Raw genomic sequence first — 27,295 nt, forward strand, 5'->3', positions numbered from 1 at the left:
GGTATCATGGATCATTTTGCATGTTGCATGTCTCATTAGAGGAATACCAGGGTAACCAGTAAGATATTGATCAACAAATGCTGAGTTGAAAGGCATGGTTTTGAGTAAACTGTGATTAAAATCAAATGTCACTATATTGCCGAGAAAAATTAAAAAATAAATGAACTCTTGCAAGGCTAGTTTTGGGATATTCCATTTGGAGAATTTGTTTTCTTATTTGGTCCATAAAAATAGCAACACAGATAAAACAATAGCAAAAACAAAAACAGATGTTAAGTTATAAGGGTATTATCTTTGTTCACATTATATAAAAACTGGAATAAGGAGAAGACATTGTATAATGGTTTGTTTTCCACAACAGTTACATTTGTGTTAAAAACAAAGGGAAGTTACAGACTGGGAGTTAAGAGTATGCATTTTTTATTGAAGTATAGTTGACATACAATATTATATTAGTTTCAGGTGTATGACAGTGGTTTGACATTTTTATATACCGTACGAAATGATCATCATGATAAGTCTTGTCACCATACAAAATTTTTACAATATTATTGACTATATTCCTTGTGATACACATTACATCCCCGTGACTTAATTATTTTATAACTGGAAGTTTGTACCCCTTTATCCCCATTCATCTATTTCACCTGTAGGATGCAGCAGTTCCACTTCTGGTGTTTATCCAAAGAAATCAAAATACTAATTCAAAAAGGTTTATGTATTCTTATGTTCACTGCAGCATTATTTGCAATAGCCAATATATGGAAGCAACCTATAGATATATGGGTAAAGCAGAGTATGCATTTTGAATCAGGCAGACCAGAATTTATCTCTCTGGTACTTTTTTGCACTGTGACCCTTGAAACTCTGGTTTCCTGGAAAACGGAGAGGATAAAATTACCTTTCTATTTCAATGGTTGCATTGATGATTAAATGAATGTGAATTATTTGCATAGTGTCTTGCATATGGTAAACACCCAGGAAATATAAACTGATAGGTTTCTTATTATTGGGGGTGGCAAAAGAACCCCTGTGGAAATCCATGTCGTGGTTCCCAAATATTCTGCAGCTTTCTGACTGCTACTGGCTCTCAATAGAGACAGATAATATATTTTATTTTACTTTATTCTTATTTTTATTTTTGTATTAGTTTCAGGTGTACAAAACAATGTAATAGTTAGACATTTATCATTTATACCCCTCACAAAGTGATAACACCCCTCCCCCAATCTACTACCCCTCTGACATCGCATACAGCCATTACATTTCCAGTCTCTATTCCTAATGCTGTACTCCACTTCTCGTAATTATATATATATATATATATATATATATATATGTGTGTGTGTATTTATGTGTATATGTATATGTATATGTGTGTGTGTGTATAATTATAGTTGACATTCATTATTGTTCAGCTTCAGGTGTTCAGTGCAGTGATCAGGCATCTATATTATCCCTGAGGTGGTCTCCCTAATAAGACAAATGTCCATCGGATACCCTACAAAATCTTTACAACATTATTGATTACATTCCCCAAATTGACTTTCGTATCCCCATGGCAATCTTGTGGTTACCGATTGTGCTTTCTAATCCCCTCACCTTTCCCCTTATCCCCACCCCCACCCCATCTAGCAACCCTCAGTTTTTCCTCTATGCGTAGATACATATTTTAAACTGGTTCTTGGAACTACAAGAACAAGAAGGATAATAGTGATTTTTTAAAAATGTAAAGCTATATTTAAAGGGCTGTGATTTTATTCTGATATGGTTTTACATTCTTTTTTTAAATTTTTTATTAGTTTCAGGTGTACAAAACGATGTACTAGTTAAGACATTAAGACCTCTCACAAAGTGGTAACACCCCCCAATCTACTACCCCTCTGACATCATATATAGCTGTTACAATTCCATTGATTCTATTCCCTGTGCTGTAGTCCACATCCTGTGAATATATATATATATATATATATATATATATATATATATATATATATATATAAAATTATAGTTGACATTCAATATTATTCAGCTTCAGCTTCAGGGGTACAGTGGTCAGGCATCTACACTATCCATGAAGTGGTCTCCCTAATAAGACAAGTGCCCATCTGACACCCTACAAAATCATTACCGCATGATTGATTATATTCCCCAAACTGTCTTTCATATCCTGTGGCAATACATTCACTTTTGTTATTAACACTCTCTTTAGTTTACTTGATAATGGTAGTAGATGGAGGCTGTATTTCTGCTTTATTATGTTTTGTTTATAAACACTTTCTAGGCCATCTGAAGGTGGCAAGTTTAAGTTGGCCCACCCTCCCATTATTTTATTTTACATTTTACGACTATTGGAACTCCAAAAGTCTGGGAACCATAGCTCCGGATGAGTTATTCATCCAGCTGTTTTTTAATAGTTCCGTAAGGCATAACTCTTAAGACATAGAGTCTATTTCTTTGGTGGACACTTGTAATTATTACAGTTACTTTCCTTGTTCTCCATTTCTTTGTCCCAGTTCATTCTAATTGGAATCTAAATACTTGGGGTAATGAATTTTACCATATAGCAGAGGAAACAGAAAAATGAAGAACAAATAGTTAAAACTGACATAGAGTTAAAAGAGCTAACTGAGGATAAAACTAATTGGGCAGACTTTAGAGGCATAGATAAAGGGTGAGTGAACAACGCCCTAACCTAATTTACCAGAGTGTAGGTAAGAAAACTAAGTGGAAGGGTGACACAGTTTCCATTCCAGTGGGTCCTCCATCATTTTTCTACATTCCAGGATAAAGACATTAAATTTAGAGTTAAGACTCCTTGATTTTTCAACCTGTCTTCAGGTTGAAAGTGGTCACCCTTTGGACTTAACATGAATGTTAGTAAAAGATTATAGCCGGGAGAAAGCACACACAAAAATGTACTTAAATGGGTAGTATTCATTCAAAAGTACATGTCCTGCAAGATGTGTGTGTCTGTGTGTGTGTGTGTGTGTGTGTGTATGCGTGTGTACACAGACATAAACACAGCCACAAGATTAAAGCATGTTGACAAAGATGAAAAATTTCGTTAATATCCTTTTATTTTAGATTTATTTATTGATTGATTATATTATAACTACTGTTCTTACTCCATGTATACAGCTAATTTTTGTAGTTGGAATAAAAATGTACAAATAGTTAAAATACATAATAAATCCATATAATAAAGAAATCAATCTTTATTGCATTTAAGTACCCTAAACTTTTATTCCAACTTGAAATGGACCTTTGTAAGCATGGTATTAATGGTTCTATATGCATGTCCCACCATGATTACCCATTGTTGCCCTTCAGATGGAAATGGACATTCTCACTATAACCGTCTATATGCAGGTGGCATCTTCAATGTTTGAATTACTTATGGGGGATAAATTATAAGCCAAAAGGTGCCCCTTCAGGCTCTTTCCAAATGCTTTTTTCTAACTTTTCAAAAGAGTTGCAACCCAATCCATGTCTTGGTCTAAATTCTTGATCTTTCTTGGAGACACTTTCTTCCTTCAGAAGAACCTCCTCAACTCAGTAAATGGTACCATTATCCACCCTCCTGCTCAACTCAAACATCTGACTTGAAGATTTCCCCGCCTTCCACACCCCTGCTTCATGCCCTTCTAACTCATCATTATTTTGTCCCTTCCACTTCATTGCAATAACTTCCTTTGCACTTAGGATAAAATCCATGTTTCTTAATATGATCTCCATCCTGCCCACCTCTCTAACTGGGCCTCTCTAACTCCCAGCCCTACAGAGCAAGTAAACTCTCTTATGCGCACTGTTTCATCTGTGTGAGATGCTCTCCTTCCTGTACTTTCCTTATCTGGATTCTTCTTATCTTTCAGGGATCAGTTTTAATGTTCCATTTTTAGAAAGGCCTTCCTCAACTCCTCAATCTAAAGTAGCTATTCTTCCCTTGCGTGGTACTGTTCCTTTCTTTGGTGCCCATTTTGCAATGTGTAATGTTACTAAATAAGCATTGTTGGTTTACTTGATAAACATCTCTCTTCACAACAAGATATAACTACATGAAGGTTGCTACCATGTCTGTTTTGTTTACCAGTGTATATGCCATTCTAAACATATTACCTGGCACATTGAATTACAGTGTTTCAGACTGTCTGAGTTTGTGTCCTGATTCTGACATATATTAACTGTTGTTCTGGGATACAAATATAAAATGGACATAATAATAATACAACCTAATATTAACATACAGGATTTCCTAGTATTAAATGAAATTATTCATACACAGTTATGAGTGTGCTTGGCATAGTATAGGTTTTCAGTACATATTAGTTACTATTATTGTTGTTCTAATGGGCAGTCGTTAAATACTTGTTGAGTGAATGAAGGAATTCATTCATTTTATGATATAAATAACTAGATAATTACCTCCTCAGTATATGAATGTGCATGAATGTGTCATTTTCAACACAATTTCTATTGCACTGATTGTCATTCTTTAAGAAGTTATGAATAGGCAAAATAGTAGTAACAATAATAGTGATTTTAATTTCCTTATTATCGATTATTGGAGGTGGAACCTTTTCCCATCTACATGAGTTTCTGCAAAACAATCCATGTTTCTTTTCCCCTCATTAGTATTTTAATTGTGGCGGTAGCTGTTTCAAGATCTGTTCAATGCAATGTTGAACAGGTTCAATAGTTAGAGCAGTCAGAAATATAACCCAGATTAAGTTTCCTCTGCAAAATAACTAAATCACATAAAGTTTAATTTTTATGTCAAAGTGAATCAAATGCCAGTTATCAAAAGATTGAATGGCTATGAATACAATCCTTTGCTGATGAGCAATTTGGTATCAGTTTAGAGATTTTATTTTCTCTACCAGATGCTCTAGGAACACATGGTAAGATTAGAGGTCATTGATCCTTCATCTGTTATCAGTGGTCCCAAAATATTCTGTTCATATCATATCACCATTACTGACAAATCATATTGTATTACAGTTGTTTTTGTGTTTACCTCTACCATTAAAAAGTGAGCTCATTGACGGGAGAATCATGTTTTATTCTTTATGCATCTGGAAGAAAGGAAATAAAGTATGAAGGATTGAATATTGTATATTTGTTACTAATGATGTTACCTTTATCATTTTCCCCAACATAAAATAATTATAATGAAAATAAACTGGGCAAACAGCAGTAGCAAACTAGTTAATACTTAGTTACCATGAAGCAGAAGTGTTTGTGTTTGAGTTATCTTTGACACAGTTTTCAGTAAGAATACTGAAAATATTCTCTCTAGGTAATGAGGGAAGAATCCAGATCACAAAGCTTGATTACTCCTAAAATATTTGGCTGCTTTGACTCTGACCATCTTTTAATATATCCAGGCATGCTGTACAAAGTACAGAATCAAAATAAAATAACCCTAGTGAAATCGTAGGCTTAGATTACAGGGATAAGACAAGTTTGTGGTTTCACCAGAAGTAAAAAGGCATTAAGACTCTTTATCACTTCCAATCATCACTATTAGGCTAGGGACAGAAGAGACACTGGAGGAGGAAGGAATAAGAGATAGCCCAGGGAGTAAGTACTTGGTCTCTATTAAAACTACCTTAGAATTGGCTCACCAGTATTAATTTCTTTATATTTATAATATTTTTCATTATTCTCTCTCTCCCTCTCTCTTATAGTATATTATTCTATTTTATGTTGACATTGTCAACACAAATTGGCCCCAAAATGTACTAAATTCAAAAAATGTACCATGTGCCTTCTCTCCACCCCTTCCCCTAAGCTTAACTATGATTTTTATAGAGGCAGGAATCAGAATTTTCTTCTTATAAGAACTTTGATGGGGGTCATATTTCCCCTACAGTCTCTGGAATATGTGTTAGCATTTTTGTGTACCTGAATTTTTCTATAAGCAACGTGCCTTTTCAGTAGTGAAGCACTGGGAGACTCGAGCACGGAGGAAGTTGGATGAGGTTGTTCTGTGAGTTCTGAAGCCATCTGTGGTTGCAGACTGAGATTGGTGACAGCTCCTTCTCTAAGTGCGCATTCTCTGAAATAGAAGAGTAGAAGACAAGGAAAGATTTAGGGTGTCTTGTTTTGTTTTGTTTTGGCTCCAGTAGATAGTTTGTAATACACCCCTAAAAAGAATGTGAATATAATATAATATGATATATGATATGATATATATAAATTTATCATTTTAGATATAAATGTAATATTATAACATAACATTGACCTAAGCATTGAAAAACATATACTCTGTTCTCAGTAACGTGATTCTCGATTACTGTACATGTATGTACCTGTTTATAAAACACAAACCAGTCAAGCTAATTATTACACCGCAGTTTTTAATCAAACTCTATTTCTTGGTTAGCCTTACTAGAGCATTGTCAATTTTATTGATCTTTTCAAAGAACCAGCTTTTGGTTTCATTGATTTTCTCTATTGTCCAGTTGTTTTTACCTATATTTAAAATGTATTTAATGGAGTCTAAGATGCATAGTTTTCAATTATGCAGAGAAGTAATCATGAATTAATATGTGTCTGTAAATCAGAGCTCTTCAATGAGAAATGAACTACAGTGTAGCAGTTTTTCAGAAAGGTGATGAATCCATTAATGCTACATATGCAAAGAATATAGTTGGTTGGATTGACCCCAAATTGTTGCTTTTATTTTGGCTTGTTGAAATTTTTATTTTCTGTTACTTCGCTTGGCACTTGTTCCTTTGCATTTTATAATAGTCAACTAGCAAAGTGGAACCCTGGAGGAAGAATACAACTGTATTGAGCACTTTCCACAATATAGAAGTGGAATACACTATATAATTATACTTATATATTGGAGAAAATAATTTGTATATATATCATAATCAGATCAAATATGAAAGAGAACCTGTATCATAGTTTTGAATGAGTATATTTTATCTCCTTTTGGGGAATGTACAAGCAAGTTTTCATGGAGATCAAATTGACATTGTTGCTAGTAGTTATTTTTTTTACTTTAAAATTTTTTATTTTTTATTTTTTTAAATTTATTGGGGTGACATTAGTTAATAAAATTATATAGGTTTCAAGTGTAGAATTCTGTAATACATCATCTGTATATTGCATTGTGTGTTCACCACCCAGAGTCAGTTCTCCTTCCATCACCATGTATTTGACCCCCTTTACCCTTTTCTACCCTCCACCCACTTTCCACCTGGTAACCACCATACTGTTGTCTGTGTCTATGAGTTTGTTTGTTTGTTTGTTTATCTTGTTTGTTGCTTTCAGTGTTATGTCTCACAGATAAGGGAAATCATATGGTTCTCAACTTTTTCTGTCTGACGTATTTTGCTTACCATGATATTCTCAAGGTCCATCCATGTTGTCTCAAATGGCAGTATTTCATCTTTTCTTATGGCAGAATAGTGTTCCATTGTGTATATATACCACATCTTCTTTAACCAGTAATCTGTCGATGGACACTTTGGTTGTTTCCATGTCTTGACCACTGTGAATAATGCTGCAATGAACGTAGGGGTACATATGTCTTTACAAATAAATATTTTCAATTTTTTGCGATAGATACCCAGAAGAAGGATTGCTGGGTCATATGGTAACTCTATATTTAGTTTTCTGAGGAAACTCCATACTGTTTTCTATGAAAACTTCACTAGCTATTAGGGAAATGCAAATCAAAATCACAAAGACATAGCACCTCGTCCCTGTTAGATTGGCTCTTATCAGCAATATAAGTAATAATAATTGTTGGAGACGTTGTGGAGAAAAAGGAACCCTCATACACTGTTGGTGGGAATGTAAATTAGTACAGCCACTATGGAAAACAGTATTTATCTTTTAAACAATACTATTTATCCCCATTTCTTACAATACATATTTAATAAGAGAGGCAATTAAAAATTACCACTGAATGTACGAGGTGTGACAATTAAGTTCGCGAACTTGATGCAATGATGTTGCTAACCTTTTTTTATATCAGAGGGATTATCATTATGAACTTGTACCAACTGCACAAACAGTTAACCAAGTTTACTATTTAGAAGTGCTGAAAAGGCTGTGTGAAAAAGTTAGACGACCTGAACTTTTCACCAACAATTCATGACTCTTGCATCACGACAATGCACCAGCTCACACAGCACTGCCTGGGAGGGAGTTTTGAGCCAGTAAACAAATAAGTGTATTGGAACACCCTCCCTACTCACCTGATCTGGCCCCCAATGACTTCTTTCTTTATCCAAAGACAAAGGAAATATTGAAAGGAAGACATTTTAATGACATTCAGGACACCAAGAGTAATGCAACGACAGGTCTGATGGCCATTCCAGAAAAAGAGTTCCAAAACTGCTTTGAAGGGTGGACTAAGCACTGGCATCAGTGTATAGCTTCCCAAGGGGAGTACTTCGAAGGTGACCATAGTGATATTCAGAAATGAGGTATGTAGCACTTTTTCTAGGATGAGTTCTCCAACTTAATTATCTGACCTCATGTATGTACGTTTTTAAATAAATTTGAAGTAAACATAAACAGTACATGTAACTGAATTGAAGAGACTATTCAATGTGTCTAAGACTGAAACTAATTTGGACTAAAGCCCATTAAAGCATTATTATCTTGTTTATACTTAACATAACTACTTGTCTGTTTATTTAAAAAGGTTGTGCATTAATTAGAGGCCATTAGTGGACATGGATTACCAACACTATTTAAATTTCTGAAGTCCCGAACTTCTGTGCGAGAGCCAAGGATTTGCAGTCCTTGTTTATGGTACAATCTCAGACTGCCCCAGTTGGACCAGTTAATCCGAAACTCAGTGAACTTGTCAATGCTGATATCCTTATACCACTAATCAGAGTACGTGTACAGAGGTGCAAGACAGCTGAGAGTAGAATTCTGAGATAGCTCTAGGGAATTATTGTTTCCTTTCTTACAGAACAAGTCAGAGTGTGTTTTAATATACCAAGAACTCAATTCCCTGGCACACAAAACATCCCCTGTTGTTTCATCTTTTTGAATTGCGCTCAACAAGAAAAGAACAGAAGTGGATCGAGTGTAAAAGTTCTCAAGATAATTCTAAGGGAAAAAAGTAGGAATGAGGCACTGCTGAAGTTGGCACCAATTAGGTTTCAACCTGAAGGACTTAAAGTTGGAAGAGATAGGTATTGTATGGATTTACTCATTTGTCTTATTTTTACTGCACGTGTTTGGCTCAGCTAAGGCTAGAGGCCATAAGGAGGAAATCAAGTAGCAAGTACATTCATCATGGTTTTGCCACATGATTCTATTCTCAAGGTTAATTGTGTAAGTAAAACCACCGTGTTTCATATGGAATATTGCAATTTGGGTCTCTTCCTCTACTTCCATCGCTCCATATATATATGAGTGATATTTTTCTGTGGTGAAATTCAAAATAACAGGTGATACATTTTTTTTCATTTGCAAGTATACCTGGATTTCATAATTTAAGGCAGAGACCTATCTTTCCCATTAATTCATAATTTGCCATTGTTATAGGATAACTTGATTTTAATTCACCTTTCTTGAAAAAGAATTGATTTATTTTTAACATTTGACTTTTGGTTAGGTTTTAGATTTATCTGTTATGTGGAAATGCTCAAATAAAGATAAAATGTGGTATCTTTTTTTTGTATTTTTATTATGTGAATGTGTAAGTTTAGCGAATTAAAATTGTTTCTCGGTGTGTACTAATGAAATATGACAGATAGCAAAATATTTTCATTAGAAATAAAGGTTAATTGTATTAGAAGAGAACCCCAAGTATGACCTGACATACTGCAGTAAAATACACAGAGACCATACATGAGCAGGCAAGCCCTGCTCCCATTAGCCACCACCATTAATAAGAATTCACTGCATTTATGGCTTATTGAAATTAACAAGTGGATGGTGATTTTGAAACTCACCAAAGAGTGATGGAAGGAGAACTGATTCTGGGTGGTGAGCACACAATGTGATATATAGATGATGTATCATAGAATTGTACACTTAAAACCTATGTAACTTTACTGACCATCGTCACCACAGTAAATTAAATAAAAAAAAAAAAATACTGTGGAAACAAACCAAAAAGAAAAAGAAAGAAAGAAAAAGAAACTCACCAAAGAGGAGCACAGATGGATATGTAGATTCGGAGTCATCCCTGTATACTTGTAAATTGACGGAAAAGTGTGCAAAAATGCATGCACTGGAGAAAATCTGATCAGGGTCACCATGGTTTGTGGATTTATAAGCAAGTATGCAGACAGTAGATGGGCACTGAATGGAGGAGAATGCAATGGTGTAGAAATACAGTTCATATAACTAGGATGATATTAAATGGGTCATCTCATATATTACCTTCAGATATATAAATTGCTACAAACTCTTTGGAAGCAATTTGGCAAAACATACAATATCCTTTGACCCAGTAACCCTCCTTTAGATATTCAAGTTAAAGGCAAAATTGGAAATTCAAACAAAATGTGTATAAAATGACTTGATCACAATACTCTATATTAAAATGAAAGTTGAAACAAATTAAATATCTATAATATTATGGTGCAGTTTTAGAGTGAATATATATGTAACCACTAACAGTGACCTTTACAAATTATGTTTAAAGAACAATGCCTATTGTATAATATTAACGGGTAACATAGAAAATGAAAACCTGCTTCTTGTAGTCTTATAGTACAATCTTAACTGGTTTCTGTTTCTTTTATTAAATTTATTAGGGTGACATTGGTTAATAAATTATATAGGTTCCAAGTGTACAATTCTAGATCATCTATCTATTGCATTGTGTGTTCACCACCCAGAATCGGTTCTCCTTCCATCACCATATATTTGACCCCCTTCTACCACCCCTTTCACCCCTTACCCTCTAATAACTACTAAACTGTTGCCTGTTTCTAAGAATTTTTGCTTGTTTGTTCATGCATGACTCCATTTTTTCAGTGACTATTGCAAGCAAATGAACAAGCACTCCATTTTGTTTCAGTGGTTTTCTTGGGAGGACTGATTTCACCAAATGCCATGTGTAAATTGGTCAGACAGAACAATAATTTAGATTTCCACAATCTTATTGAGAGCTTTGACACTTCTGGTTATCTTACAGGATCCAAAATTGAATTGAGGCTTTGTTACTAAGCCAGGTTGTAGCAATGGATGTAGGAGCCAGTAGCTCAATTTTCTACTTCTTTGCATCAAATTTTCTCTTGAAAATGATGAATGCAATATTGAAGAATGGCAGGGAGGAGCCTCTGTGAAGTGTTAAATATTTGGTTCACTGGGTCCTATCAGCAGGTAGGGCCTGCGGGGAGCTTGTTTATCCAGCAGAACGATCTCATTATGAAGACAGTGATGTAGTATAGTTTACTTCATACCCTGAAGCCATTCAAGGAAACAACTGAGTGAGTGATATTCATCCTGGGCCCTGTATTGTGCTATTATGACTTGCAATAACTGGCAGCATATTAAAATAGAGATCAGGGACTACAGCTACTCCATTGAATGAAGTTCTGAAATTTCAAAGCTGTTGAATTATTCAGTATTTTCCAATTTATAGAATAGAAGAATATATGATTGACTGTTTCATTGCACAGTGATGGAAATAAAGAAAGATAATGCACAAGCTTTATACATTTCACAGCAAATATTTATTTCTCAGAATTACATGGTATCCAGTTGGGTCTCTATATAGGCTGATATGGCCCCTTGCTGTCAAAATGCAAAGAACTTGCATTTGAAAGCTAGGGAACAATAAAAGAAGAAAGTTTTTAAAAACACCTTAATCAATAATCACCTAAAGGAACCCACAACACTGTCTTGTTTAGCTTTGAAAATACCCGTGAATACCTGGTCAGAAAAGTAAACTAAGGTTTGAGAAAAATGTCCCCTCTTGCCCATGACAATACACGGGGAACAAGGTAAGCTGTAAGTTTAGAATAAAGGAAGGGAACCCTGCTTAATGGGATATGCAGTAATTTTATCAAATGCTTTATCCCAGCTCCAGCAGTGCCTAGGGTACAGCAGGTTCCCCATAAACATTTGTTTAAATAAAGATTGAATCAATGAATGCCTCCCTCCAGAGGTAGCTCAGACTAAATACTGTAAAATCATTCCTCCCCCCCCAACATTAAAATATTATCTGTTTGAAATATACAAAAGAATGGGTCAAGGTGTGACTACTAAGGGTCTAGGGTCTTAACCTTTGAGAGGTATAGAAGAGAACCTAGCCACAGCTTTTTGGTCCAGCAGCCGAAGACAGGATATTGAGCTGGATGAGCCATGAAAAGTTATATGATCCTCTTTAAAGGCATTTGCTAGTTAACCATATAAAAAGCAAACTGCCACTCACTGAGAACTTAAAGTTTTATGTAAACAACAATAACTAAGCAATAAATGGTATCATGAGGTAGCATCTGCTAGGCCAGAAGATCCCTTTAGGTTTGAGTTCCATCAGTATTAACAAACGTGCTATGAAGCTAATCTCCCTTAAGCCAGCACTTGAGGATCTTTTAATTGCTAAGTAACACTGAAACAACCTGAATTTGCTTTAAATTTAGTAGATGCCCATATTAACAACTGTTCAGCACAGTTTTTCACATGAGTGCATCCTCTCAAATTTATCAGCCCTCAAAAACTGTATACAAATTTTCCCCACACCCAGAGGCTGTGCTCTCAAAGACAGGGAAAAACAAAACCAAAAACAACAAAGTCTGAATCAATGTAATTTTCCACTGTCTAAACATAGATTTCTGCTTGCCGTGATTATTTAAGGATTACCTAAAAGCATGTCAACAAAACCTCTGGAAAGTAGAGTTTAAAGTTCACGAAAACCTGTATTTGATTTTTTTCTGTTCTTGGCTCTTTAAACATGAAAAGATGCACACAAAAATTCACCCTCTTATTTTTTCTGAATTTCTTACCACTTTTTTTTTCTTGCTTAAGTCTGATAGTGTTTGTGAAAATACTATGTAAATGAAGGCGTTCTACACAAATATAATGAACTGTTATTTTTACACCCATGACAAAAATGAGAAACCATTGCAGTAGATATACGAGTATGGTTACTCATATAGATGTAGGTAAATGCCCAAATAGTTGTGTGTAAAGCTAATATGTGTACAGTATAGTATGTATTTTCATGAGACCTCTCCTACAGTAATAAAAATAGACTTAGCTTCCCTAATAAAAGGATCTAACCTTTTTTTTCCTCACTTACAAATTCACTTGAAGGAGCAATACACAAATTGTGTGTGTATAATTTCCCTCACAATCTCTGCAAGAAGTTATTCAAGTAGACAATTAATCTGCATGATATTCATATAAAAGAAAGCAAATGCATATTAAAATACACAACAGACTTCATTCCCGTTTCCCTTTAATTTTTCTCTAACTCTGTGAGACTAGAAATCCCAGCCGAGATCATAACATGAAAAAGATACACAGAAGTGCTTTTGTTGCACAGATCAAACAGCGCAAGCAATAATGTTTGTTGTATGAACACATGTAATAAAGTCAGGAAAAGGGTTGTGAGATGACAAAGGAGCCTTCTAGCCCAACCACATTTTTCATTTTCCGCCTCGAACCTGTTTCTGCTCCTTATTTCCATTGATGGTGTCACAATCCTCTTGGGAATCCTGGTTTGAAACCTCAGAGTCATCCTTCCTCCTTCATCTCTCCAGTCTGATCAATCTCTCCATCCTGTTGTTTCTATCTCTAAAATGTCCCCTCATTTTCTTCGCCACATTTTTATTTCTCCCCTACTGTTTTCAGAATTTTCTAAGTGGTCTTCCTGTTCCCAACTGTCTCCTTCCAATCCATCCTTGATATTGCCACGAGATTGATATTCGTAAAGTGTAGATCGAATAATACCACTTTCTTTGCAGACATTTCCCACTGTCTACGTTGACAAGAGCAGTGCTTCCTAAAAGTGTCATCCCAGAACCATCACCTGGGAGCTTTTTAGAAATGTAGATTCTTAGGTCCCAACCAACACTTTCTGAATATGAAACTCTGATGGTGAAGCAAAAAAACTGTCTTTGAACAACTCCAGATGATTCTTTTGCATATGAAATTTTGGGAACTACTGGGCTCCGGGATTAAGTTCAAGTTCCTTGGCATCGTGTTCTGCACATTCACCTTTCTGATCTTATTTTCACCTGGATACACTCTTCTCCTCCCCAACCTAGCCCACCCTTGCAGAACCGTCTACCCCTTGCTGTTTTATCTAACTGGAATATCCCCTTGACTTGGTATTTTCTTTTTCTAATTATCAAGTTTTAAAATGAGGCACAATTCAAGTTCCATCTTTTTATTAAATTATTTTTGATCTTCCCAGTCATATTTCTGCTCCATTAGTTTATCTGAAAAATAGAAAACAGTTCTGCATTGAAATACAACAAACCTCTTGCCCTGTGTTTCTGCAGCAAGGATGTCTTTACTCGTAGAATTTCTCCAATCTGCCTTGTGTTATAGGTAGTTGTTGACATGTCTTTCCCTACTGAAAGATGATCTCCACAAAGCCAACACTAATCTCAGTAATCTCTATGATAGAACAGTGAGTTTCATACAGTAGGAGGTCAATGACATATGTAGAATCACAATGAAACAGGGTATGAACTTCAATACATGATTATTTTATATGTTCACTGCTGCAAACAACTGTCCATTTGGAATTGTTCTAAACTATAAAAACCTTTTATAACTTGCAATCTTTATAAAGAGAATTCTCTTCCATTGTATGCACTAACACACAATGAAAGTAAATATGTGCCTTAAGCCCTGTTACTCTCTTTAAAGGATCAATGTGCAGGATGGGTGTCCTGCTATCCAACACGCCTTTCCCTGTGAGGTGCCTCTAAATTGGGAAAGAGATTAAATTTGATCACTGTTTGTTTGGTCTGTTACTTATCATGTTGACATTTAATTCAGTGTCTAACAAATGTCCCAAAGGTATAAAATGCCTGAAGCTGGCAATAATTTTTATCCTATTTGTATGCACATCCCCTTACCTTATCCATTTGGTAGTCCAAATTTAGAGGGTTTTTGTGGAGATACACATAAACTAAATAAATAGCATAATACTGAGTTTTCCTCAAAATAAGACCTAGCCGGACAATCATCTCTAATGTGTCTTTTGGAGCAAAAATTAACATAAGACCCAGTCTTATTTTACTATAATATAAGACCTGGTCTTATATAATATAAGACCGTTTAATATAATAAATAATATAATATAATATAATAATATAATATAATATAATATAATATAATATAATATAATATAATATAATATAATATAATAATATAATACTGGGTTAAATATTAATTTTTGCTCCAAAAGACGCATTAGAGCTGATTGTCCGGCTAGGTCTTATTTTGGGGGAAACATGGTAGTACACCCAATGAGTGTAAGACAGTGCATTATGCTTAATAGATCAACAAAGATTTGCTGAGTTCTGAACTCTGGTCAGTTTTGTAGAATAAAATTCTGAGTCAAAAATTGTATTGCTTTGCAATATTATAAAGAATGGAAAATGCATATTTTTTTCAAAATTTGTAAGATTAAAAATATCTAGAAATAATAGTTATGAGTAATTGTGCTGATACCCAAGATAAACATTTTTGGTACCAATTTAAGTGATCACTTATTCAGTCAATCAGAATATTAAAGCAAATAGATATAGATATGGAAATAAGTATAGATATATAATTGAAGATAGATTAGATTTAATGGATGGATGATGATAGGTAGGTAGCTAGGTAGTCAGATAGCTAGATAGACAGACAGACAGACATGCATGCATACATAGATATATGGTAAAGTACCAATTCTCAAAGTCACCACAGTGTAGTGATGAATGAAATATATGTAAGCAAATATTAATTCAAATATTTATGATAGTAAAGGTATAAATTAAATAGAGAAGATGGAAAAAATAAATGAAAGAATGAAAAAAGTCTTTAAAGTAATTTGAAATGCTCTACTCTTAAAGGATGGATCATATGCATCAAGGTGTTACATATCTATATGGATTCCTTATGCCCAGAATAAGAACAACCAAAAAAAAAAAAAATCCAGATTTTCTTGTAGTATAACATGTATCTGCTTGTGTTCACCCAAACAGTGGAGTTTTTCCTGCTCCTGTTCAGTATGGGAATAGAAAAAGGGAACATCCACTGTATACCAGGTAGTGTGGTAGGCATGTTCTCATATCACTTTTAAACATTAATGACATTTAAAAAAAAAAAAAAAAAGATTTAAAGGCAATATGAGTCTTAAGCAGAATTTCCTGTCAGGCAACACAGGGATAACCTGATCCAACAGAGAGGGATGGGACTTTCAAATTAACTCTCAAAGAATGGCACAGAAAAAATTTCCTTAGAGCACAGAGAATTTGCTCACATATCTGTATGCAAGGAAGAACCCCTATGAAGACTATTCCCCAGGCCAGAGGCAATTGTGGGCCTTAAAAAAGGCAAAGCCAGATGATTTCAAAAGGAAAAGTGATTGAGTTTGAACAAGCCTTGGGTGTCAGTTCAGGATTTGATTGTTCTAGTGGAGTTTGACCTGGGGTGATTATAGAATCCATAGTCCACCTGTTGACTTAGATAATACAGTTGAATCATACACTGCAAACAATCCAAGTTCACTATCAGGCCCTTTTTATGACCAATTATCTGAGAAGTGATCGCTCTGGTCCTTACTTCTGGGGTCCTGACTGCTCAATGTTTGTCATACCTCACTCATTCCAGGGCATGCAGCAGGCACAAGGCCAAGCCCAAGGCACAGGGTGATTTCCTGTATCAAAACCAGAACAAGCCCTCCAGATAGACTTTTCAACATGCAGATGAAGGCCCTGAGAGCTTAAATGACTTGCTTGACCTTGACATGGCTGGGATTTGAACTTGGGTCTGGTTTGCCCAGAGATCATGTACTACCCTACTATACTATTATATACATTTTCCAACTCTATCTTCATTAACAAGCATGTCTACAGGGGAATGACAGATAATGTTTTTCGTGATGAATGAATCACACATAGATCCCAGAGCCCCTTCTGGTTAAATTATGTTCAGAAGAATTTCAGTGTTGTTATTTTTCCCCCATGTCCTTATATGAAGTATATATCATGCTTCTCTTTACAGGTCAATTTGATTATCCAGAAAAACCCACCCACTAATCAACCCAGACTCAAATGTGTACTGGGTCCCCCCCAAAATTCATGCCTTTCCTAGAGTCTCAGAATGTGACCTTATTTGCAAACAGGGTCTTTGTAGATATAATTAGTTAAGATGAGATCATACTGGAGTAGGGTGACCCCTAAATCCAATATGACTAGTGTCCTTATAAGAAGAGAAGAGACACAGACATACAGACACACAGGGAGAACGTCGTGTGAAGATGAAGGAAGAGTTTGGAATATGTGTCCACAAGACAAGGAATTCCAAGGATTGACCATTGTCGCCAGAAACTAGGAGAAGGACATGGAGCAGATTCTATCTCAGAGTGACCAGAAGGAACCACCCCTGCTGACAGCTCAATTTCAGACTCCCAGCCTCCAGAGCTGTGAAAACATACATTTCTGTTGTTTAAGCCTCTCAGTTGTGGTAATTTCTTACAGCAGTACTGCTGCTTTTTGGCACGTGGTGACTAAGACTTAAGCTGGACTTCAGTATGGCCATGTGAATGTGTGAGATATCAGCCACGGAAGAGTAACACTGACTAGAAGAGACAAGAAGATATACATACACAGGTGATCCTCGAACAACAACAAGGGGTACTCCGTATTGAATGTCTCTCTTCCTAGTTTTTACCTCAGCTCTGGGAAATAATGATTATTCTCCAGCTCTTACAGATGAGAAAAGGCGCTCAGAATTTGGCCACTCTTTCTGCCACTCACTTCCTCCAAGTACCCAGCGTCTCTGGTCTCCCTTAAACATTTCCAGTGCATTCCCATCGCAGAACCTTTGTTTTGAACCCTGTGATCCCACATATTTGCCCAGTTTACTCTCTACTCAAACATTAGCTCTTCAGAGAACCCTTCTCTAGCCACCATATTGCGAGCACCTCAGGCACGCTTGCCTCTTAACATGCTTTCATTTTGCTTCCCAATGCATTATATTGTTATGGTTTTTGTCTGTGTTCTCTGTGAGTGCTGGAACTCTGTTTTGGTCACGACTCTACCCTGCCCCACCCCCAGCACCTAGAATATTCCCTGTCCTACAGTGGGTGCTGAATAATTCAATGCATGGCGTAGCCTGAGGCACAAAGAAGTTAACTGTCAATTTCCAAAGGCCTCACTGAACTCTGTTTGGCACTCAAGACTGATTTTTCTCTGACTCTCTACAGATGAGGTAGCTCAGAAATCGGTCCAAAAGTCTGGAGGAAGTGACATTATGACATCATAATGTTAAAGTAGAACTGATTTATGGAAGCAATATATCCAAAAGCACTATATTTACAGTTGCATTTTTCTTTGTACTTCCTTTGGGGTGCATGGCTGGCTAGGAAGGGCTACTATTTTAGTTCAACAGTCGTAGGAGACATTATGGCCTGGGATGATTGTAGAACCTCGAGTCCTCCTGTTGATCATAAAACAGTCAACTTATGATCAAAGGCGCTCAATAAATATTTACCTCAAATTATAGGAAGTTCCCTGAAGTCAGGAGCCAAACCCATAAAAGAATAGAAGGAGAGGGAACCAAGAGAGAGTGTTGCAACTCTTCAGCAGAACCCAGGAATTCTATTTCTTCCCCCTTTTCTTTCTGAAAATATATATACTCTCCTGGACTTCTTTTGCCATAGACATGGGGTTTATTTTATTTAACCAGGAAAGATATACAGATATATTTGTTCATCAAGAAGAAATTTATGTGCAACGAAGACTGTTGAAGTCAGACTCTACTTCAATCCAATTATAGGCTGTTCAGACTTGGCTTGGATGTTCCTCTCCAGGAAAAATAAAAAGCATATTCCTAGTTACTCTGGATTTCAGAGCCCTGGGAATATTATAGCATTTCTTCTGGTGACCCTTCTGAAAATGGGCTGTTGACTCTGAGGAACAGTCAACATTGAAAACTGATTTTAAGCGTGCTTTACATGAACCCCCTGTTGTTGTTCAGAAAGATGGCTTATCTTCCTTTAGTGGATAATATGAGCAAGTACTGGGTCAGTGTTATTAATTGCTTGCTGTTGGCTCACAGGCTGTGCTCTAGAAGGTATTTCAAAGAGGGAAGATCATCCTGACATGTTCTAGTAGAGGAAAAGGTAACAACAGCAGTGGGAACAGGATAAATGCTGTTAAACCACTGGTGTGGTTTGTAATGGTCCAGGAAACATTACTGGTGAGAGGAGAGGTACTAGGAAGTTGAGGGACCTCTATGGCTGAGCAAAAGGGAGGCCTTAAATTGGGCAGCAAATCTCTTTACCGCTCCTCAGGGAACTTCACTACCTTATTTTGTGTTTATGACAGGTACAAACACAACTGGTTTCCTCAACTGTTAGAGTCTTCCCTGGAGAGTAGGGCCAAAGGAAATACAAAAGCTTGTGTGAACACAATCTTTCATTGACAAGATAATACAGAAATGAATGGATCGAATTATAATGTTGAGTAAAAATAGTTTGAAATAGAGCAACATATGTATGAGGAATCCTGTGAGAGATTTAGGGTTGATAAATGGTGGCTGTGGCAATTTTGCCATTCAGTTATCAGATGAGTGATATTTATGCTGATGCTGAATTTTTGTAATTTGAGACAAAATATGCAAACTATACTCGGTGCTCAGTTTAAGAAACAGTGCATAAGCATTAAAATCTTAGCATATGTAGTGAAATGGGCGCTTACATAGATTGCTGTTGTGTAAAGAGGTTATGAGACAGTTTTAGAAAATATATTTTTAAATTAGTATAAAGCCTTAAAAATGTACTGTTCGATCTGGTGATTACACTTCTGGGATTCGGTCCTAAGGAAAAAGCACAATTTTATTTTTTGTGGGGAAGGTTGCGGAGCAGTGTATATAAAATTATTTTATCACAGAATTATTTGAAACAGTCAAACCTAGGTGGAAAACTTATAGGTGACTAATAACGGAAGAGTTAAATAAATTTTAATGTGGCACTGTTATGGGATATTACGCAATTATTACAGCATATTCAGTCCAAAAATCACAACACAAAATTCAACTGAGAAAAGAAACAGAATAAACAAAGGGACAGATTATGAATATTACTCTCTTTTTATTTTCTTACAGTGTCCCTTTTTTCTTTTTATAATTAGAAAAAAATAGTTTAAAAAATAAATCCTCACCAAGTGCATGCTATCCAATGCACAGGTTTTTGTACCTTAGTACCAGGAATATCTGCTAGAATTTGGAGACTTAGGTATGATGGAGGGGTAACTCTACTGCAGAGTCCTATTTGCTTTGGCACCAGCTATCCCCTGATGAAGAGAGAGCCTAATCTCAGAAGAAATATGATAACAGCTCACCAAGGCATGCACACACCTAGAGATCACCTACATTGAGAGCGTGATAGATGATAACTTCCAGGCATTGTGAGAGGAAGGGTATTCGAGAAACTGGGTTCCTGACAATTGGCAGTCTCTTGAATAACATCAATCCTTACCACCCACACATATCTCTTTAAAATATTTGAAAGAGCTCTTCCAAAAGTGTTACACTATATACAGTTTTAAAGGCAAGAATCTGGAGATATTCCACTCCAGATAAACATAATCCAGAAAATAGAGATGAGGCCGAAATGTGCGTGAACCAGTGCACACTATAAAGGTTAACTTGTGTCACATTTTGCTGCTATCATTACTGCTGCGAATTTGGGGGCATCTCTGCTTACTCCTTGGAACAATACCAGCATTGCCAATTTTCATTTCTGACGTTCACATTTGGAAAGAGTAGCAAACAGTGCTGATAAAGTGCAGAATTCACCCAATTAAAATCTAGACTCAGCCTTTTTGTTCTGTCTCTGTGATAGCTTTTGTGCATGGCCTACACTCCCTAACTGCATTCATGTCTCAAGTTTGGCTTTTCTCAGCACGCTAGGGGTAGAAATGAATGATGCCAATGTGCCAGGTATTTATTTTTGATCATTGAGATTAAATACACATATGTGTATGTATATATAAGCACACATACATATATAGGCATTTTATGTCTGTCTGTAAGTCATTAAAAAATTCATCATATTTTGATTTCCTGAAAATTTTAAATGAAAAAATTATAAAAATGTCGAATCACTATATTGTACACCTGAAACTTACATATAACCAATATAAGATTGTATACCAACAAACGAACAAGACAAAGAAACCAAATCTCACAGACACAGACAACAGTTTAGTGGTTACCAGAGAGGGAGGGGAAAGGGGGTGGTAGAAGAGGGTAAAGAGGGTCAAATATATGGTGATGGAAAGAGAACTGACTCTGGGTGGTGAACACGCAATGTGATATATACACGATGTGTTGTACAATTGTACACTTGAAACCTGTATAATTTTATTAGCCAGTGTCACCCCAATAAATAAATTAATTCCTGCAAAAAAATTACAAAAATATTTCAAAGACCCGACCACTTGACAGACATGGTGTTGTTGATTTGTTTAGGTGACTGGGAAAGATAGTTTAGTTTATGACAGAATATATGGGTCTCAGAGTATACTAGCATTATTTCTCTTCCTCATTGTTTGTATTCAGTCACTTACTTCTGCCAATATTACTTCCCAAATCTTTCTCAGATCTATGCCATTTCTCCTTCTCTATTAGCACTGCCCAACTTTAGACCTTACATAACATCACTTTCCTGGCTAAAGCCTTCTACCTTATCTCTCTACCAGAAATTCATCCAACATAGCATATCTCAAACCATTACACTGGCTCTGTAACCTCTCTGCTTGAAACTTTTCAATATTTCCCCCATTGCTTTCACAGTGAACACAAACAGTTTTTACATCGCATAAAAATACCTCTGTGATCTGTCTTTGACCACTTCTTTCCCCTCATTTCTTGCTATTTCCCGCTTGAAACTTGTTTCTGCATCACAAAGTCATTTGTAGTTCCTGCAAAATGATGCTGCCTCATACTCCTGTGCCTGCTTTTGTGTTCACCTCCAAATAAAATATCTATCTGCCTATTCGTTGTCTGGCTAACTTCCTACGTTTTGACAGGCATCTCAGATGTTTTCCTTTCATGCAATCCATTCCCGACCAGACCTGTGCATTTCTTTATCATTGCATTTCCATGCTGTGCTTTTAATTTCTCTCTGTTTGTTCTGACTGTGACTTCCTTGGAAACATAGGCTGTATATGCAGGGCTTGATGTCTTCGACCTCTAGTACAGAAACTGGAATGAAGCTAATTCTCACCATATGAACATAAAAATCTGTGTTAGGTCAGCTTTCCTAGAGCAGAGCCCTAGGGATTTTGATGCACACAGTTGATTGAAGGAGTGTTCTTCCTGTAAAACCTAAGAGGGAGGGAGGGAAGCAGGACAGGAAAGTGGGAAGAGCTGAGCAAGGTCACAGGTAAACTATAGGTTTGGCCTGGTCCACACACACAGGTGGTGTGGAGCATGAAACACACTACAGAACTGTACCTACTTAAGGCAAAGGAGCAGGGCTTTTGTACACTCACAAGAGTCACGTATTGGCAGTGGGTAGACCAATGGGAGTGTAAGTTTCCCAGCAGGGCTGCTCCTGTCAGTCAAGGCTAATTTTCAAAAGAAGGAGGTGATGCACAAAGTAGCTGGAGAATAGAGTTATCAGTTTAGTAGAGGATACCAGGGTGGGACATCTATTACACTATCACAGATGTCTTAATTATTATTATTCTAACGTACCTATCCAAGTAGATACTTTAAGAGTAATATAATTTATTTTGCCCTTTTATAAGTAAAGTCTTACATTTCCATATTAGGCTACAATATGCATAAGCTCTATGATTAGACTTTTTGTTAAAATAATGGAAACTTTTTTTAAATTAAAGTTTATTGGGGTGACACTGGTTAGTAAAGTTACATAGGTTTCAAGTGTACAGTTCTGTAATACATCATCTATATATCACATTGTGAGTTCACCACCCAGAAAAAAATGTATAATGGAACCTTCAATCTTGTTACGCTAGAACTACTCTGAGTTCCCATATGTAGTACTAGTGACTTAATTAAAAATACCTTCCCTAATCTCATTTGAATATATTTACATTATCCATTCTGGGTAGCCTTTGTTTGTGAAATGGAACACCTGTATGAACTCCTTGTAAAGGAACCAGTTCTGAATCTAATTCCACCACTGTCTTCATATAAGCTCTGGGAAGATTATGGGTGGTCATGAAAGTGAATAAATATGGGGCTTCTTACTCCCACCCCTCAGTGTATCTTTATGGCTCCCATTGATTCTGAAGGAATGTATACTGCCGAGGAGTCTTTGAATTAGAGTCCTTCCATGGAATCCTTCCATCAAGGAATGCAAATGCCAATAGCAAACTTCCTGAGACAGGCTTTTACAAGGATATTTTCTTCTGAAAGACAGAAAAACAGATTAAATACTACTGGCTTACACTATTATTGATGATAATTTTAAAAATAATGATAATAAAGATTACCTAGTAACTTACATAATGGAATTAACAGTGTCTAGAAATATGCTATTGGAATGAGTGTTTCTAAGCCAACAGAGTAAGGAAACATTGAACATGTCAATAGCATTCTGGCCACCAAGTTAGGTTTTCAGTTACGACATTTTCTTTAAAGAGTTAAGATGTTAAGGAGCTATCCCACTGTCTTAAGATCTGTTCTTAAGATTTGTCTCTCTACACAAGATTTAAAAATACTTTGTGGCTATATAAGGAAAATGTCTTTATTAATAAGGAGATGCCTAGTGAAGTCTTTAGGGGTGGAATGTCATTATGGCTCTACTTGAACTTATTTTTGAATGGTTTAGGGAAAAAATTGTGATACACAGAGTGAGAGAGAGTGTCCAAATGAGGCAAAATGTTAACAAAGGAAAAATATCACTTATAGTTTATTTAATTAAATGGTTTAATTTAATCCTTGAAAAAAGCCATAAGCCCATCATTTATTTAAATGTGTTTATCCAGATAATTTGAAAACATCTTGACTTGTTCTTTATATTATTTGACATCTTTCCCAAAAATGTATTAAAACATGTTAAAATTTTTGTTATTTATTTGTGAACATCATACAATTGGATTAATGGTATTAAAACTCCCTAAGCCATAGATCCTACATCTATTTCCATATTAAATGAACATAAAGTGTCTGTGCTATCCAGTGGGCTGTTAGTCCTTCACTTCACCTCTGCCTTTTTCTTGGTATGTGACTGTGAGCTGTTTGAAACTTTTCTCCTGATTGGTAGTTAAGGACTGAATAACTTTAATTTTCAGTAATATTTTTGGTTTTCTTTCAATGTTTTTCTCAGTGAGCATATTCTGAAAGTATGTGTTAATATCTCTACCTCCAATACAACTCTATCTGTTCTCTTGATATAATTTGTTACTAACTTTTTATAACTTTTTAGACTCACAATTTTTGCCTTTAGCTTCATGCATTTTGCTGTGTCTTACAAATCTCTTGAGAGTTTGAATAATTTCATCTCACTGTTAATACTACCTTGAAGGTGTTTCTGCCTTTTTCATTGGCACCAATATCCTCTGTGACAGATGGCCTCAGTTACTTGATTCTGGAATTGTAATTCATATAGTGGTAAAACAAGATAATTTCATGCTTATTACCAGAATTGTAACTGTTTAAAATAAAATCCCACCAAGGATGAATTTCATGCAATGGGTCAAATGTACAAAATTGTTTTGATAAATATCACATGTAATTATGTAACCCTGACATTTCTATGTATAGTTTTGTCATCCTAGTTCTGCAGCAGTCGTTGATAAGAAAGATGGCAATGACTTGGATATTGATGTCCACCAAGCTTCAAGCACATTTGCTCTAACTGCATCTATATCTAACTGCAGCTCTTTAATAAGAATCTCAGACCAAAATTTGGTAGTTGAAATTAACTAAATTGAAGAATGTTGCGAAGTTAAAAATACCTTTATCAGGAAACAATATTATGGTGGTAGGGAGAATGAATTATAGGGTCGGACATAGCTGGGTGAGAATCCTAGGATTTCCATTTATTAGCTGGTGTTGAGATTCTTCAGTTGTAAAATTTGGTTGTTAATTTATTTACACAGTCATTCATTCATTTAGGAAATATTTGTTCAGCTGGTTAGCAGACACAGTTCTATGCACTGGGGCTAAAGAAGTGAGTTAGAAGGACAAAGTTCTTGACCTCAAGGGGCTTACATTCTATTGGGCAGACAGAATGCAAACAAAAAGTGGGTACATAATGTAACGTCAGATAGCAATAAGTCCTCTGAAAAAATATCAAAGAAGAATCTGGATCAAGTGACCCAAATAGGAAACTGGTGTTTCGTGAGGAGCAGTTAGAAAAGGCCTGTTTAAGGAGGTGACATTTGGAGGAAGGGAGCAAGGCAGGCACGCAGTTGGTTGGCGAGAAATATTCCACAAACAGAGAATGATGAGCTCAAAAGGCTTAATGGATGTTTTGTGAAGGGTAAAGGAAAACCTGTAAACTCAGCCATACTTAAGTGCTCATTAGCTGTCACCTATTTTAAGATATGAAATAATGATAATTCCATAGATTATGTGTCTTCTTTGCTCTAATGTACATCTTCCTTTTCATCTTGATAATTTTCCTTCTCTCAAATTCTACATTAGTCATCGAGTTCTCAGATCTTATAAATTGCCGCACTCTTTTTTTAATGTTTAATGACTTAAACTCTGCTGGCAATACTCAGATGCTACTGCTGTTAGAGGTCCTCTTTTCTTGGCTTTTGTCTGTGGCTCGGTATTTGTATATTGCGAGCTTATTACATTGATTACCTTGCTAAGGATTGGGCAACTGTCCTCTCTAAGCAGGAAATTCACAACTTTTCTGTGATGATGATAATAGTGATGTATCTGACCTGTTGTTTGTGGTGTGTGTGTGTGTGTGTATGTGTGTAGGGTGACAAAAATGGTATCAAGATGCCATTTGGACAATGGTGCTTCCAGGTAACCCAGAAAACTCAACTGGTCCCAACCCCTATCAGCCCCATTTCCCACCATGGTTTCTATTTTTTGTACTTCCCCTGATGCTTCCAGAAATGAGAGCAAAGTGACCATCTACCTCTCTCTCTGATTGTGAAACCACTTCCGGAGCTTGACCCACTTTTGTTGTATTTCTTTCTGCCTTCTTTAGCTATGGAATGTTCCTGATTTTATCAGTGTAGATCCAATCAGAGAGAAAAACCACACACTAATTCGAACAAGGAAAGTTTTTATAAAGAATTATTGAATGTAACAATGTATTGAAGTAATGAAGGATTGGCTAGTAAGAAAGAAAGATCTATTAGTCTGCTCAGGTCACCATACAAAAATCCCATAGACTAGGTGGGTTACATAGCAGAAATTTATTTCTCATAGTTCTGGAGACTGAGAAGTTCAAGATCAAGGTGCTGGCTGATTTGATTTCCAGTGAGGGTCCTCTTTTTGATTTGCAGATGACCACCTTCTCACTGTGTGCTCACATGGCCTTTCTTCTGCGAGCACATGGAAGGAGGGAGGAAGAGAAGGGGAGAGCTCTGGTATCTCTTCTTCTAAGATCACTAACCCCTTCATAAGGGTTCTGCCCTCATAACCTCATCTGAATCTACTTATCTACCAAAAACCCCTCTCCAAATGCCATCTCATTCTGGATTAGGGTTTACACATATGAATTTTAGGAGGATACAAACATTCAGTCCATAGCAAAAGAGAACTCTGAACAACAGAAGAATGGCTGCTATTACCTCTATGGCCGAGATACAGCGCCTAGGAAAAGCCCCTATCTTCCCACCTCCATAGTGATCCAAACCTCATCAGGAGAGTGCTTGGTTTACTGAATGGCAAAAGTCACTGAGGTGCCCCATTGGCAGAACTCATTGCAAATCTGCCCTCTGGAACTTGACAGAGACTCACCCTGGGAATTCCATTCATTGGAAAGTGTCTCACCTGAGGATCTACTAAAAAATTGCCAAGCTGCTGGCTACCATGCACTGCAGGGGCTGGGTACTAGAGAAGCACACACTGCAGGAGCCAGGGGCTGGGACCCCAGAGCCTTGCAGTCTGATAGAGCCCTCCCAGCAAGCATTCTGGAACCAGGGAGCAAAAACCCTTTCCTCCTGCAATGTCTCTCCAG

General features: G+C 36.2%; 1 protein-coding gene across 1 annotated transcript in view; it reads left to right on the forward strand.

Moving 5' to 3' along the window:
• Nucleotides 1-27,295, forward strand: part of IL1RAPL1 (interleukin 1 receptor accessory protein like 1) — a 1,306,826-nt gene that overhangs the window by 648,519 nt on the left and 631,012 nt on the right. The gene's annotated exons all lie outside the window — the stretch shown is intronic.

Source organism: Rhinolophus sinicus, chromosome 18, assembly GCF_057876585.1.
Source record: "Rhinolophus sinicus isolate RSI-liver-muscle chromosome 18, RSI-T2T, whole genome shotgun sequence".
NCBI lineage: Eukaryota > Metazoa > Chordata > Mammalia > Chiroptera > Rhinolophidae > Rhinolophus > Rhinolophus sinicus.